A 17,328-nucleotide genomic window follows, 5' to 3' on the forward strand; every position below is an offset into this window, starting at 1 on the left:
AATGAAGAAACAGAGGAATGTATTTCAAATGAAAGAACAGATAAAACCTCAGAAAAAGACACTACTGAAGTGGAGATAAGTGATTTACCTGATAAATTGTTCAAAGGGTGCAAACGTCTAGTATTTACAAAATAAATGTCACAATGTATTGCAGAGTTACTATAGTTAGTGATTCTGTCTTTTGTATTTGAAAGGTGCCAAGAGAGTAAGATTTAAAAGTTCTCATCACAATTTATTTGTTATTATACAAATATTATGTTGTATAAATTGATACAGCCACTATGGAGAACAATATGGAAGTTCCTTTAAAAAAAAATAAAAATAGAGCCACCATATGACCCTGCAATTTCACTCCTGGGCATATATCCAAAGAAAAACATGATCTGAAAGCTTACATGCATCCCAGTATTCATTGCAGCACTGTTTACAGCAGCCAAGACATGGAAGTAACCTAAGTATCCATGGAGAGAGGACTGGATAAAGAAGATGTTGTACATATATACAATGGAATATTACTCACTCATTAAAAAGAATGAAATAATACAATTTGCAGCAACATGGATGGACCTAGAGAGTGTTGTACTGAGTGAAATAAGTCAGCTAGAGAAGGAGACATATTGTATGACATCTCTCATATGTGGAATCTAAAAAGAAATGATACAAATGATCTTACTTACAAAACAGAAAGAGACTCACAGACTTACAAAGCCAACTTATGGTTGCCTGAGGGGAATGGATAGTTAGGGAGTTTGGGGAAGTCATGTACACACTGGTATATTCAAAATGGAAAATCAAGAAGGACCTATTGTATAGCACATGGAACTCTACTCAATGTTATGTGCCAGCTTGGATAGGAGGGGGGCTTGTGGGAAAATGGATACATGAAAATGTATGACTGAGTTTCTTCACTGTTCATCTGAAACTATCATAACATTGTTAATTGAATATACCCCAATACAAAATAAAAAGTTTAAAGTTTGAAAAAAAAAAACAAAAGCATTATGTTGTACACCTGAAACAAATACACTGCTACATGTCAATTATGTCTCAAATGAAAAACAAAGGAGTACAATATAAATGTTACAAAGATTCTCACCAAGTTCAGGAGAACAATGGGTGAACAAAGTGAGAACTTCAACAAAGAGGTAGAAAATAAAGGAAAATACCAACTTGAAGTCCCAGAGCTGGAGAATACAATATCTGAACTGGAAAACACAGTAGAGGGCTCAACAGCAAACCAGATAAAACAGAAGGAAGGGCCAGTGAACTGGAAGACAGGGCAATGGAATTCATTCAATCAGAATGGCAGAAAAAAAAAAAAAGATTGAACGAGTGAAGATAGCATAAAGGACTTAAGTGGTGTAGCTCAAAGCCCTTGAAAATACTGAAAAAAAATTCACATAATAGGAATGTTATTTGCCTCTTTTAGGAAACAGGATTAAAATAAAATAGGTTATTGACATAAAATATGGAATAAGTATAAATTAAACTTGTTTTGTGCACACAGATATAGAAATATTTTCTAGCCTACACAAAAGGCGATCTTTACCCAGTGCTTTCTTTACTTGTGCTCAGAGAACTAGCACAAGTGCTGAAAGTGTCTGTTTCTGGGGTTTGACCCTCTTTTCTCAACCTAACTTTAATCAGGGTTAAGTTATACAAAATTAAGTATTTGAATTTAGAATTTTAATTTCTACTTAATAGATGACCCCATCCTTAAGTTTATGGAAGCATATTTCTAGCACATATGGAAGAAGTGAAAAAGAAGATTCTTTTCTGAATTTTATCCTCTCTACGATGTTAATATGATCTCAGGTTATAACAGCAAGAGTGAAAGAGATGAGCTAGGCTCATCCGCATCCCATATGGAAGGGAAGCTTAGACAGGAGATATTAGAAAGCTTATAATCTTCAAACAGATTATAACTGCTGCATGTGTGACTGCTGCATGTCAAGCTGATAACCATAAAATAGGTGTAAATAAGGGCTCACAAGGAAAATTAAGAGTTTTTTGAAAAGTCACTTCAAGCACACATTATATATTGGAAGCTAATGAGCTTCTGAGAAAGGTAATAGCCTGCAGCATTCCAAATTAGAGCAGTCTTACTACTGAAGCGTCCCTGGTGGCTCAGAGGTAAAGAATCCCGCCTGCCAATACATGAGACATGGGCTTGATCCCAGAGTCAGGAAGATCCCCTGGAGGAGGAAATGGTAACCCACTCCAGTATTGCAGTATTCTTGCCTAAGAAATCCTATGGACAGAGAAGCCTGTCAGGCTACAGTCCATGGGGCCACAAAAGAGTTGGATACAACTTAGAGACCAAACAACAACAAATACTACTGATGCAACAAAAGGAAAAATTACAATCAAGTAAAATATGTAAACTAGAAACACTGATCATATGTTAACAGTTAATCTGCTGCATGTGATTCACCAGGACTGTGTCTGCTGTTCCACTTACTCAACCACACAGCCATGTTAGTTGCTCATGTTCTTTGTTATCGCTTCCCTGATATCTATAGAAATGATTGGTATTGATAACTTCTCTTCCTTAATATTAGGGAAAAGTCGTACCCTCTCAATGTCTCTCTCTCCTTTCACTGACCCACAATTATGGCTCCAAACACACAAAAGTCCATTCTCCAGAGAATATATACTGTTCCTACTGTACATCATGACTCTGATCTTGTAAAGAGGAATAGAGGCCCCTCACGATAAAACTTGAGGGAAAACACATTGAGAAAAGATGTGCAGCAACCGACAGTGCTGAAGAGCCTATGGGTGAGGTGAGCGGAGGCTCAGTGTTCAGTAAAGTTCTTTTTACTGAGAACACATGTGTGTGTGCAGGAGGGTGGAGGGTGCAGGAGGAGCGGTCTTGATGGAGAAGGAAACAGTCAGAGACAATCTGCAAGCAGGAATTCTTGTTCCATTCTTGCTCTCCCAACATCATTATTATTAGCACACTCTCCATTCTCATAAATGATGCAGTTTAGACAATAAATCATTCTGTCAGCCTAGGATCAGTCACCAAGTCTCAGTTTTTGAGTAACTTAATGCAGCCAAGATTTTTTGTCTACTAATGATGCCTGCCTTATTTTACTACTTTCCTATACTTAAGTTTATATCAAATATGTTAAATTATTTTTCATTGTAAATTATTTCCATATTTTAGCTGACAATTCCTAACATCCTTAAAATTATCCCAATCTATGCACCAGTCTCACCTTGCATGAAGAAAGGAAAATTGAGACACAGCAACTTTACCATTATGATTCTGTTTTCCCATCTAGCAACAATGTTCTAGTATACCACATTTCTAGTTACTTTAATTTACTCATTTTAACTCCCCAGAGATTACAATCATAATGTACAGAAAGAAAGAGAGAAAGAAGGAGAGAAAGCACATAAGTAAATATAACAAGGTTCCTGCTGCTCCACTATGATGAAAATAATTAACTTGACTTGCTAACTAACTTATTAAAAGTGCCTGGACATGGCTTCTAGGCTAAAATTATTGTTATGCAAAAGCCATCAGTCTCAGAAGATTCTTATATTTTTTTTATCTTAAATTAGATTAAAAACAAACAACAAGAGCAGGTACAAAGTACTTGGGTATTCTTTATAGCGTTTGTTGAATTAGTAAAGATAATATAAAACCATTATTAAAGAGTATGAATATAGTTGTGAACTTTCTTATAAGCTTTTTTTCTTGCCTTCTTGATTCCCTTTGTTATAATTATCTAACAATTATGTGTGACCCTTTAAGCAGTTTCTGTGTGTGTGTGTGTGTCTGTGTGTGTGTGTGTGTGTGTGTTTTCACTGTCAGTATTGTTTGGTAGGTTGTTATTACAATAAGAAATTAACTTCTTTTTCTTTTAAAGTACATCATGAGTCAAAAAAGGAATCTGAATCAAGCACTAAGCTCTTTATTTTCTGAAATTTGAGAATACATACCTTAAAAAACACCAGAGAATGCAGTGATATCTTCATCTTCATTTCTCTCGACACCAAGCCACCTCTCACCCATCCACCTGCTCAGCAAACATCTGGGAGCCCTGTTCTGTGTCAGGCACTGTGCTGGGTGCCGCACGAATCTACAAGATTACCCAACCTCTCTGAGCTGCAATTTCCTAGTCCATAAAATTGGAATTGTAATTTAACTTCCACAGAAAATTACTAGACAATCTGGAAATCCCAAATTAAGCTTATCAACTATCTGAAATGACTCATGACCCTCTGTGGGTTCCTACACACCGTCCAAGTATTTCTATTATATTCTGTATATCTATTTTGCAATTATTTTTCAATGTCTTTTCAGCCCATAGACTGTAAACTCCAGGAGGGACTATAATTAGGTAACACCTCTTAAAATTCACAGCGGTTAGGTTACTAGGCAACTAAAATATTATTGAATCAAGTGAAATAATTAACTAATTGATTGAAGCATTACCTTTAAATGGCATTTGTTGTCTCATGAAATGGTAGACTATATGTTTAAATGTGTGAACTTAATTAATAAATGTGAAATGTAATTGATTGAACTAATGTAATTGATGAACTAATGTGTCTATCACTCTCAACGTCTTGAGCTTTCTCAGTCTACTAATCAGCCCAAAAGGGGACCCCCCAGAGCTGCCTTTCCTCTCACTCACCTTCCCACAGTGTTCTTCTGCAACCTGCTCTTTTTCTAATACCATCTTGCTATGGCCAAACTCAGAACTGGTGGATTTATTTACAACTTAGATGAGCAAAGTCAATATCCTATAAAATATATTGTATGTGGGAAAAGGTTAAAAACATACTGGTGTGATGTTTGCAATAATGTTTTCAAGCTATGTTGTTAGGCCAGATGTTTTGTCATCAGTCCTGCCCTTTGCTACCGTCTCTTTAGCAACACAAGCAGGGAACTTGGAAACCACGGATCTCAGAATCCTTTCCAACAGTCTTGAGATTGGATTCTGAGTTCACTGGAGGTTTAGCCAGCAGAGAGAAGGAGCGTCTCTGGTCCCCTGGGCAGCAGCGGACACAGAGGGACTTAGTCCCCCACGTGCAGGCAGCTGGCATCACCAACACCTTCCTCTGATCCCCACACTCCTCGCCAAGGTCTTCATACAGCTCTGTCTAAAATGCATCAGGTGATTTCCGTTTTCCTGAAAAGAAACAATCTGACATAGTGTTCATAATAAAACATATATTTTATACCTGAGATATTAAAACGATGGCATTGGTCAGACAGTGGCTTCTCTTCCCTCCCACCTCTCCACCCTGTGTCCATCGTCTTTCTCTGCTTTATTTTTCTCACACCACACACCACCATCTGATGACCTACATTTTTTGTTAATATTTTTAATTGTCCTTCATAGTGGAAACACCATGACAACAAAGGTCTTTGTTTTACAGATTGTTAAGTCTCCAGTTTCTAGAACAGTGCCTGCTGTGTGATTGTTTTTCTACCAAAATATTTTAATGAATGGGTGATTCTGAGGGAACACTTTTTATTCCGGAGAGAATTTGTGTTTGCTTCTACCAGGCTCCTGCAGTCTTCCCAACTCAGGATCACTTTTAAATTCAAGGTTCCACCTGCGGAGTTTCAAGCCACTGAATATGTATGAATTTCTGAGCTGAAACTGTGGACATGCAGGCTTCAGATCAGGAAAACTCAGGAGAGACTGTCTTCTCTAGGTTCTAAGCCAACACTGAGGAGAAAATGCACCCCCACCGTGCAAGACTTCTATTGTGGTATCACTTCCTATCTGTGCTTGTTCTGTCTTGTCCCCCTGTTCGAGCTCCCAGGCCCTCGCCCACAGCGTCAGGTGATGTCAGGTGATGAACTCCCAGGAACTCCTGCTACTACTGTGCTTGCTATCAGTGAGGCCCTTTTTTCCCCTCTCTGTTCCTCGCTTCAGTTTGTTACCCTTTCTAAACATCCAGCTTAAACCCTAAAATCCCATTCTAATTTTACCCAGCGTCATCAGCAGTTCTCTACCAGGGAGGGCTTCTCTGCATGTCTGCCCCCGTGTTGGAAAGGGGAGGCCCTTTTAATTGCTTGCATTATTTCTATAATCAGACCAAAATAGATCCTCTGGAAAGGAAGAAGAATCTGGTAAGACACTACTTCTCGTAGGTAATATTGTCAACTGTTTAAACACTGTATTTTATAAATATAAGAGCAGCAGCCATAACTGTCATTTTCATAAAGTGAGATTTCAACAAGTCTGCCTCTGCATAATCCGCCTTTTCTTTATGTCAAAACAGAGTTCTCTTTACTCTGAAATTCAGATCGTTTTCTTGTTTTGAACCAGGGCTCAAGATATGCCTTTGGGGCCCATCCAGCCAGATGATCCCTTAAGAGCATCTTAGTCTCCTTGGATGCCTTTTGTAGCTTTCAGATCTATGTCTTTCGTGTTTCCCAGAAGAAGAAGCAAACATTTATGAGCGAGACTCAAAGGAAACATCTTGTCTTTGCAAGTAAAGTGAAAACCAAAAGCACCAGTGATATCCATTCCTTAGATATTTCTGACATAAACTCATCAGCTCACTGGTTCAATACATCCTCAGGGTGAGGATCCTTTGTTGGAATAATGATCAAGGCATACTCCCATGAGACTGCTCAGGAAGAGGCATATTATTTTTGTCATGCCATATTTTGTGGTTTTAAATTATAAAATAAAATATAGGAAGCAGAAAAAGTTTTTAAAAATTTTTAATTAAATTTATTTTTAATTGAAGGACAATTGCTTTACAGTATTGTGTTGGTTTCTGCCAAACATCAACTTGAATCAGCCATAGGTATACATATGTCCATTCCCTCTTTAACCTCTCTCCCACCTTCCTCCCCATCCTACCCCTCTAGGTTGTCAGAGAGTCCCGGTTAGAGTTCCCTGAGTCATACCGTAAATTCCCACTGGCTATCTATTTTACATATGGTAGTGTGTATGTTTTCATATTATTCTCTCCATTTGCTCCACCCTTTCCTTTCTTCCCCTAACCCGTATCCATAAGTCATTTTCTCTATGTCTGTGTCTCCATTGCTGCTCTGCAAATAGGTTCATCAGTACCGTCTTTCTAGATGCCATATGTATGTGTTAGTGTATGCTATTTTTCTCTTTCTGACTTACTTCACTCTGTATAATAGGCTCTAGGTTCATTCACCTCATTAGAACTGACTCAAATGTGGTCCTTTTTATGGCTAAGTAATACTCCATTGTGTATGTGTACCACAGCTTATTTATCCACTCATCTGTTGATGGACTTCTAGGTTGCTTCCATGTCCTAGCTACAGTAAATAGTGCTGTAATGAATGGTGGAATACATGTGTCTTTTTCAATTTTGTTTTCCTTAGGGTATATGCCTAGGAGTGGGATTGCTGGGTCATATGATAGTTTAGTCCTAGTTTTTTAAGGAATCTCCATACTCTGAAAGCAGAGGAAATTTTATCTGTTACAATATTTGAAAGGAGACAGGGCATGTTACTGACTAGAATATTCTTTTTGTTCCTTTTACCAAAAAAGCAATGTTGAAAATGTGTTTTTCTGCATAGATGGCTCTCTTTCCTGTAGGTTAGTATGTCATATTGGTTTGGAATGTTCCTCTTAAAACTTAAGGGCTCAAATGGAGATGCAGACTTAGAGAACAGACTTATGGATGTGGGATGAGGTGGAGAGGAGAGGGTGTGATGAATGGAGAAAGTAGCATGGAAACATATACATTACCATATGTGAAATAGACAGCCAATGGGAATTTGCTGTATGACTCAGGAAACTCACACCAGGGCTCTATGACAACCCAGGGGTGGGATGGAGAGGGAAGCAGGAGGGAGTTGTAAGAGGGAGGGGACATATGTATATCTATGGCTGATTCATGTTGATGTTTGGCAGAAACCAATACAGTACTCTAAACCAATTATCCTTCAATTAAAAATAAATAAATTAAAAAAAACTGAAGGGCTCAAAGATTCTCCTGTATTCATATTTACATAAAAACCTCTTCTCATTTGGATTAAATGCATTCCTCTAAAAGTGTTATTCTTTTAAGGCTGTGATTTTTTAAAACTCCATTTCAATTCAGCTTTACAGGACCCCCTGAAATCGGGAGATGCCCAGCCTGGTAAGGAATATGCTTCACCTGTAGGAGTTGTGGGTTTTTTTTCAAAGACCACTGACCAGACATGGCAGATGCTAAGGAATTTTCAGCTTTTTGTCAAAGCCTTATTTTCTAATATGCCTTGCCATGAAAGGAAGCTGGGACAAGTCAAGCTTTGGTAACATTTGAATAATTGGGATAAGATTACCTGAGTGTGATTGCCTTAATATTTTCTTTTATAAGCAGCTTTATTAATATACTTCCAGTGCTTTGTCTACTTGTTTCAGGAATCTTCCTTTCTCTCCTTCCTCCCTCCCTCCCTCCCTTCCTTCCTTTCTTTCTTCCCTCTATGTCTGAATCAGCGTCTCCTCTCTTTCATTCTATAAATGCATAAATAAATGGAAACTCATTATTACACCAATTTAGTTAACTATTCCATTAGGACATAAAGCTTGTTAAAGATGTCTCCACAGCTCACATGCAGCTTAAACTAGCTTCAAACAAGGAAATTAAGGGAGTATAATAAACAGTTTGAAGTGCCAATGTTGAAAATCCTATTGCATAACAGTGTCGGGAATGTGTACCCACCCAGGGACTTCTTCACTAAGACATCTTTACTGCCATGAAATATTCAGTGTTTCTGATTGTGACCCTCAACAGCAGAATGATCTATAGGTGTTTGTTAAAATGTAGGTTCCTGGGACCTGCAAGTACCCAGAGAATCAGATTTCATCAGACTGAGCTGGGCTTCTTTGTCTTGCACAATTAGCAAGCTCTTTGCAAGATGGCCAGAGGGATTCACCAGAGGAGGCAATGGCACCCCACTCCAGTACTCTTGCCTGGAAAATCCCATGGATGGAGGAGCCTGATAGGCTGCAGTCCATGGGGTCACTAAGAGTCGGACACGACTGAGCGACTTCACTTTCACTTTTCACTTTCATGCATTGGAGAAGGAAATGGCAGCCCACTCCAGTGTTCTTGCCTGGAGAATCCCAGGGAAGGGGGAGCCTGGTGGGCTGCCATCTATGGGGTTGCACAGAGTCGGACAGGCCTGAAGCGACTTAGCAGCAGCAGCAGAGGGATTCACACTCTGGTTTTAGAACTAGGCCACCTGAGTCTGAGCCCTGCTTTTGCCACTTGCTACTTGTGGATTTAGGGGAAATTGGTTAATTTCCCTATACTTCAATTTTCTCGTATGTAAAGTAGATATAACAGTACTCACCTCAAAGGATTCCTGGAGGAAAAGAATGACCTAACACATAGAGTGCTTGGAACAGTGTCTAATATATAATTACATCCTACAGTGCAATCTACTATGATTCTTTCCTGACGATTAACATTTACAACCCCAGAAAATAATTCAATCATCCTTCTTTAAATAACTTTGAAAGTTGTTGATGTTGTTTTCAGCTCTCATTTTAAAGCCAGCTTTATTGAAATAAGTGTGTGTGCGTGCTAAGTCACTTCAGTCATGTGCAATTCTTTGTGACCCTATGGACTGTAGCCACCCATGCTCCTCTGTCCAGGGGATTCTCCAGGCAAGAATGCTGGAGTGGGTTGCTGTGCTCCTCCAGGGGAATCTTCCAGACTCAGCGACTGAACCCACATCTCTTACATCTCCTGCATTGGCAGGTAGTTTCTTTACTACTAGCACCACGTGTACATATAATAAAACACCCATTTTTAGTGCAAAGTTCAATGAATTTTGATAAATACATACACCCTCATCTTCTCCACCACAATCATGATGTGGAACATTTCCATCAGCCAGAAAGTACCTTCTGCCCCTTTATTGGCAATTCCCAACCCTGGGTCTAGGCAACCAGGGTCTGCCCTCTGTCTCTATAGATTGGTTTTACCTTTCCTAGAATTTCATATAAATGGAAACATGACACATGTACTCTTTTTTGCCTGTTTTTCTTCTTTTTTCCTCAGCCTCGTTTCTGTGATTCATCTGTGTTGCTGTCTAGATTAGTAGTTTCTTTTCTGCTACTGAGCTGTGTTTTATTTTATGGATGTACTGTAAGTTGCTCATCCACCCATTTGTTACTGGGCATTTGAGTTGTTTCCTATTTGGGGTTACTATAAGTAACTCAAGTAACCCTTTTGTTGGCAGCTAGTTTCATTTTTCTATTTAAAAATGACTAAAGTCAAGGACTCAGAAAATATTCTGTCTTCACATGATCAATTTTGGAAAACCTTGAAGACTTGTAAGAGCAGGGTGTGGTGTGAGGGACTAAGCTGGGAAAGAAAGAGCAATGTGGAAAACTAAGTGTTAATTTTTTTTTTTTTTTTTTAATTTATGTGGCCACATCATGCAGCATGTGGGATCTTAGTTCTCCAAGCAGGGATCAAACCCAGTCTCTTGGCCATGAAAGGGTAGAGTCCTAACCACTTGAATTTCCCTAAGTGTATTTTTTAACTAAGTTAGAATAAAAGCTTTACCTTAGCTGTGGACTCCTTTTTTCTTTATGGACAACATATCTTTGTGTGACTGAACTATTCTTTTTAAATCTGTCAAGTTTTGCTCATATGAAATATCTTTTACTTATTTTTTACAAATATCTTTACATAACACGTGCTGTGCTTAGTTGCTTAGTCATGTCTGACTCTTTGCAATCCAACATAGTTACACTCAATAAATACCTTTGAACTAGTTTGCCAAAGTTTATTTTGCAGTATTCATTAGCCCATTTATCTTAGGACCTTTTTCTGTCACTGTTTCTATCTTATGTTTTCCTCTCAGTTTCCTGTGCAGTGGTAAGTTATTCCTGTGAGGGAAGCATTTTAAAAGCAGCATTAAATATGTTGAGATCCATAAAAGAACATTTTGGCCTCCTTTTGGAGCACAAACAATTTATGAATAGCAGTGTTATGTAATGATATCAGAGCTAAAAGAGTCAATATAATTAATACTCTGGGACATAAAATTAAAATACAGGGATCTGTTGTGTTAATACATTTAGCAGATTTTTCAAATATGAGAATTAACGAAACCTCTCAGGATTGCCAAAGCACGAGGACATCACTGTTTACCTAGAAGAGAATGGCGTGGTATCCAGATAAGCTTAGGATTTCCCAAATCACCAAGTCCTGGTTCCTTTCTGCTTAATGGTTCTTCCTTTAAGTGGTCTCTTTCCTTTCACATTTTCCAATAAGCAGCAAGAGAAACCAGCCTGTTCCTTCAACACATTGCTTAGAAATTGCCTTTGGTGAATATCCAAATTCATTGGTGCCACATAAACTGCAGCCGACAATGCTGCTGACGTCTGCCACTGTATAAGGATTTCCTTTCCTCCATTTTCTGATAACGGGTTCATTTCCATCTGTGCCTTCCCTGGCAGTACTTTTGCCAGCAGATTATTCATGATGTGCTAGGAATTCTCTCAGATTATGGAGGCTTTCTCTGCCCTGCTTCTGACTCCTCACTAGCAGAGTTAACAGTCATATGTTTACTAACAGTACTGTAAGCTTAAAAATATTCACAGCCTAAGACAGAATTATACTGTATTCAACAGAAATTTTTAGGGCTTGAGCCTGGGAGGCAGCATCTCAAGAAACCCTGAAAGAACTTCTCTGAGGAGGCAAGGGGAGGAACCAGGTTATACAGAGGTTTGGCAACAAAGCGCAGGTAGTCTGAACATCAAAAGATTATTGCTAATTAAAGAAAATCAGATATCCCAAGTCAAGGGATTTAGTGCTTTTCTATGTATGGGAAGATGCAAGAGCCTGGGTTCACTGAAATCATTCAGTGAACCGTCTAGGGCACCTCAGCTGTCTGGGGCCTATGTCCTGTGCTTTCCTCTGGGCTCACCAGCTATGGTGGCTGCAATCACTGAGGATTGTGACATCCTTTGTTTACTGACATTCCAGGAAATATTCCACTTCTCAAGACATTCCAAGCAACCTAGGCTTTTTAAAAAATCATGCTCCACAAAATTCTTCCCGTCTTGCCCTACTCCAAAGCTACTTTACATTTTGGGGATTTGTTACAGCAGGATCCCAATCCTGCTGGGACCAAAATCGGTATTAGTTTCCCGTTGCTACTATAATGAAAAGCCACAAATCTAGTTATTTAAAAGAATGGGCATGCATTACCTAATATTTCTGGAAGTCAGAAGTCTGAAACGGGTCTCACTGGGCTAGAATCAAAGTGTGTATGTGGCTGCTGCTTCTCTGGAGGCTCTTGGGGAGAAAGGGTTTTCCAGCTTCATCCTTGTCCAGAGGCTGGACACATCTGTTGGCTACTCACGCCTCTCCATCTACAAAGCCAGTCATTCTGGTCAAGAGTTTCTCATGCTGCTTCCCTCTGACTCTTTCTGATGAGGACACTGACACATTTGCCTCTATCTTTCATTTGTAAGGACCCTTGTGATTATACTAGGCTCACACAGATCATCTGGGATGATTTCCCATCTCAAGGTCAGTTGGTTACAATCCTAATTCTATGTGCAACCTTAGGGAGAAGGGGGCGGCAGAGGATGAGATGGTTAGATAGCATCTCCTCCATAATGGACATGAATCTGAGCAAATTGGGGAGCTAGTGAAGGAGAGGGGAGACTGGCAGGCTGCAGTCTATGGATTCACACGAGTTGGACATGACTTAGTGACTGAACAACAGCAACAAAACTCCCCCTTGCCACGTGCCGTAATCTATTCACAGGGTTCAGGGATCAGGAGGTGGCATTTTGGGGCCAAGACCAGAGTGACAGGTATGGGGTGCATTATTCTGCTGACCAGACTACTCTAATGTTAACAAACATCATTGTTTTGAGAAAGTAGAATGAACAATATTTCTGTCATCCTTGAAGATCCCCTGGAGTAGGAAATGGCAACGCACTCCAGTATCCTAGACTGGAGAATTCCATGGACAGAATTCTACAGACCATGGGGTCACAAAGAGTCAGAGGCAACTGAGAGACTGCTGCTGCTGCTGCCACTTCAGTCGTGTCTGACTCTGTGCGACCCCATAGACGGCAGCACACCAGGTTCCCCCATCCCTGGGATTCTCTAGGCAAGAACACTGGAGTGGGTTGCCATTTCCTTCTCCAATGCATGAAAGTGAAAAGTGAAAGTGAAGTCATTCAGTCGTGCCCAACCCTCAGCGACCCTATGGACTGCAGCCTACCAGTCTCCTCCGTCCAGGGGATTTTCCAGGCAAGAGTACTGGAGTGGGGTGCCATTGCCTTCTCTGCCTAAGAGACTAACACTTTCATTTTTTAACTTTTGGAATCCCCAAACCCACATTGCTTCATGAATGTCTATAACAGGGCCAGAAATTTAGGGACTCTGACCTCATGCTGTTCCACTTTCTTTAATTAAAACCTCACATTGCAAAAGTTACATGGATGCTAACATGGTCCCAACCATCACAAGTTACCTGGTATCTAACCAGGTGCATTTCAAACACATTGAAGGTAAAGGACCTTAAGGAGGAAAAAAGAATAATAGAGAGGAAAAAATATAATGAAGTTTGACAATTTACCTTGATAAACGGTACAGCCAGTGCTTTGCTTGCTAAAAAATAAAGAGAAGTTCTGCTTCTGAAATATTTTTAAAAAGTACATGTGCACTAGTACCCAGTTTCCTCACATTTCTCCCTCCTGCCCCCACCTGCTTTTCTCTAAATCCCCCTTGGCTTGTGAACTTGTGGTTCTGGTTTATGAACTAGACCAAGAAGCCAAAGAGATGAATTCTTCAGTCGCAGTACTGTTAATTTGAACTGAATGGTAATATAATGTCCCAGATAAAAAGGAAAAACACTGGTTATAAAAATCCCCAGGTTTAAACAGATTCATAAAACCCATTTCCAGGTCGAGCACACTTAATGAGCTGACTGCAGACCAGTGCTTCCAAAACTGTAATATGCATATGAGTTAACTAGGATTTGTTCAATAAAAGTTCTGATTCAGGTTTGGGGTGAGACCTGAGAACTATATTTCTTTTCTGTTGTTTGTTTTAGTCAAGTTTTATTTTATCTATTTTTGAATATTTATTTATTCATTTATTTATTTGGCTGCACTGAGTCTTAGTTGTGGCATATGGGATCTAGTTCCCTGGCCAGGGATTGACCCTAGGCCCCTTCATTGACAGAGTGGACTCAGCCTCTGGATCACCAGGGAAGTCCCTGAAGCCTGTATTTCTGACAAGATCACAGGTCATGGTGTGGCTGCTGATTCACAGACCACGCTCTGAGTAGCAAGGAGTTAGACGGCATCTGACTATCATTGTCATTTGCAAGTGTGAAAAGAATACACAGTTGAATGCTTGTGTGCTGTTGCCAATTGTGCAAACAGGGGAAACAAAGCATCTTGAGAAGAAAATTTTGATCTTTTCTGCCTGAGAGACAGTTACCCGGAAGTTGTTTTAAATCGAATACTTGTCCTTGTTAATATTTTGATGAAGTTGTCATGACGACTTTCCTGTGCTCAATAAAGTGAAAACAAGTAGGTTTTAAACTACACATCATCTATAAGAAAGAACTGATCTCAAAGATGATGAAATAGTCAGGTGTTAATTTATCCACTTAAGGATAATTTTACTGAACCCCTACTGCAAATCATGTTCATTTCTGGGCACTTAGGCTGGAAAGATGTCTTCCCTAACATCAAGGAATTCTTGGTAAGTTTTCAGGGCACATCAGTCATTCAGATTAGAGAATGTCTTTCATCAGCCTTCAGTGGTTCCTGTACCTTTTGCTTTTTCACACACCCCACAGAGAATAGGGCCACAAGCAGACTTCCTTTTATTACACTTCCCTTTATTGCATTTTTTTCTACAGCTTGAAGTTTTGTGACAACTCTGCATCAAGCAAGTCCATCTGAGCCATTTCCCCAACAGTATTTACTCATTTCATGTCTGTGTCACATTTTGGTAATTTCAAAGATTTTCCTGATTATTTTATTTGATATGTGATTTTTTAAAAGATATTTTTTATGTGAACCATTTTGAAAATCTTTATTGAACTTGTTACAGTATTGCTTCTGATTTATATTTTGATTTTTTGGCCCTAAAGCATGTGGGATTTTGGCCCCAGAGCTCCCTGGCTAAGGATGGAACCCCTACCCCCTGCACTGGAAGAAGTCTTAACTGCTGGGCTGCCAGGGAAGTCCTTCAGTGATCTTTGATTTTACTACTAAGACTTGCAGAAGACTGACAGATGGTTGGCATTTTTTAGCAACAAAGCATTTTTTTAGTCAAGGCAGATACATTGTGTTTAGACATATTGCTATTGCACACCTCATAGACTACTGTGTAGTGTACACCTAGCTTTTATATGCACGGTTGTTCAGTCATTCAGTCGTGTCCAACTCTCTGTAACCCTGTGAACTGCAGCATGCCAGGCTTCCCTGTTCTTCACTATCTCCCTGAGTTTGCTCAAACTCATGTCCACTGAGTCAGTGATACCATCCAACCATCTCATCCTTTGATGCCCCCTTCTCCTCTTGCCCTCAGTCTTTTCCAGCATCAGGATCTTTTCCGGTAAGTTGGCTCTTTGCATCAGGTGGCCAAAGTATTGGAGCTTCAGCTTCAGCATCAGTCCTTCCTATGAACATTCAGGATTCACTTCTGTTAGGATTGGCTGGTTTGATCTCCTTGCAGCCCAAGGGACTCTCAAGAGTCTTCTCCAGCACCACAATTCAAAAGCATCAGTTCTTCAGTGCTCAACCTTCTTTATGGTCCAACTCTCACATCCCTACATGACTACTGGAAAAACCATAGCTTTGACTATAAGAAACTTTGTTGGCAAAGGGATGTCTCTGCTTTTTAATACACTGTCTAAATTTGTCATAGCTTTTCTTCCAAGAAGCAAGCGTCTTTTAATTTTCATGGCTGTGGTCACCATTTGCAGTGATTTTGGAGACCAAGAAAATAAAGTCTGCCATCGTTTCCATTGTTTCCCTATCTATTTGCCATAAAGTGATGGAACTGGATTCATGATTTTCGTTTTTTGAATGTTGAGTTTTAGGCCAGCTTTTTCACTCTCCTCTTTCAACTTCATCAAGAGGCTCTTTAGTTCCTCTTCACTTTCTGCTGTTAAAATGGTATCATCTGCATATCTGAGGTTGCTGATATTTCTCTGGGCAAACTTGATTCCAGCTTGTGCTTCATCCAACCCAGCATTTCACATGATGTACTCTGCATATAAGTTAAATAAGCAGGGTGACAATATACAGCCTTGACATACTCCTTCCCCAATTTGGAACCAGCCAGTTGTTCTGTGTCTGGTTCTAACTGTTGCTTCTTAATCCGCATACAGGTTTATCAGGAGGCAGGTAAAGTGAAAGTGAAAGTCACTCAGTCATGTCCGACTCTGTGATCCCATTCTCCCTGCCAGAATACTGGAGTGGGTAGCCTATCCCTTCTCCAGCTGATCTTCCCAACCTAGGAATCGAACCAGAGTCTCCTGCATTGCAGGCAGATTCTTTACCAACTGAGCTATTTAGGGAAGGTGGTCTGGTAGTCCCATCTCTTCAAGAATATTCCAGTTTATTGTGATCTACATAGTCAAAGGCTTTCGCATAGTCAATGAAGCAGAAGTAGATTAAAAAAAATTATTTTGCTTTTTCTATGATCCAGCAGATATTGGTAATTTGATCTCTGGTTCCTCTGCCTTTTCTAAATCCAGTTTGTGTATTTATTTGGAAGTTCTTGGTTCATGTACTGCTGAAGCCTAGCTTGAAGGATTTTGAGCATAATCTTGCTAGCATGTGCAATGAGTGCAACTGTACAGTAATTTGAACATTCTTTGGCATTACTTTTCTTTGGGATTGGAATGAGCACTGACATTTTCCAGTCCTGTGGCCACTGCTGAGTTTTGCTGGCATACCGAGTGCAGCACTTTAACAGCATCATATTTTATATGCACTAGGAAAAAAATTCATGTGACTCGCCTTATTGTGATATTTGCTTTATTTTGGTGGCCTGGAACTGAATCTAGAATGTCTGAGGAACTGCCTGCACAGGACCCTCTCTAGCTGAGAGCTAACTTTGGTGAAACTGAGTAGGTCCTGGTAGAAAGGACTGAGGTAAATGTAATCCTTCCTAAAGAGTTTGTGTCTTAGGATGGTAAAGGCACAAGTGAATGAGTTAAGCAAGTCATAATCCAAGATGCAGAGGCATTACTTTGCAAATAAAGGTCCATCTAGTCAAAGCTATGATTTTTCCAGTATTCATGTATGGATGTGAGAGTTGGACTATAAAGAAAGCTGAGTGCTGAAGAATTGATGCTTTTGAACTGTGGTG

This window comes from Bubalus bubalis, chromosome 17, assembly GCF_019923935.1.
Source record: "Bubalus bubalis isolate 160015118507 breed Murrah chromosome 17, NDDB_SH_1, whole genome shotgun sequence".
Taxonomy (NCBI): Eukaryota; Metazoa; Chordata; class Mammalia; order Artiodactyla; family Bovidae; genus Bubalus; species Bubalus bubalis.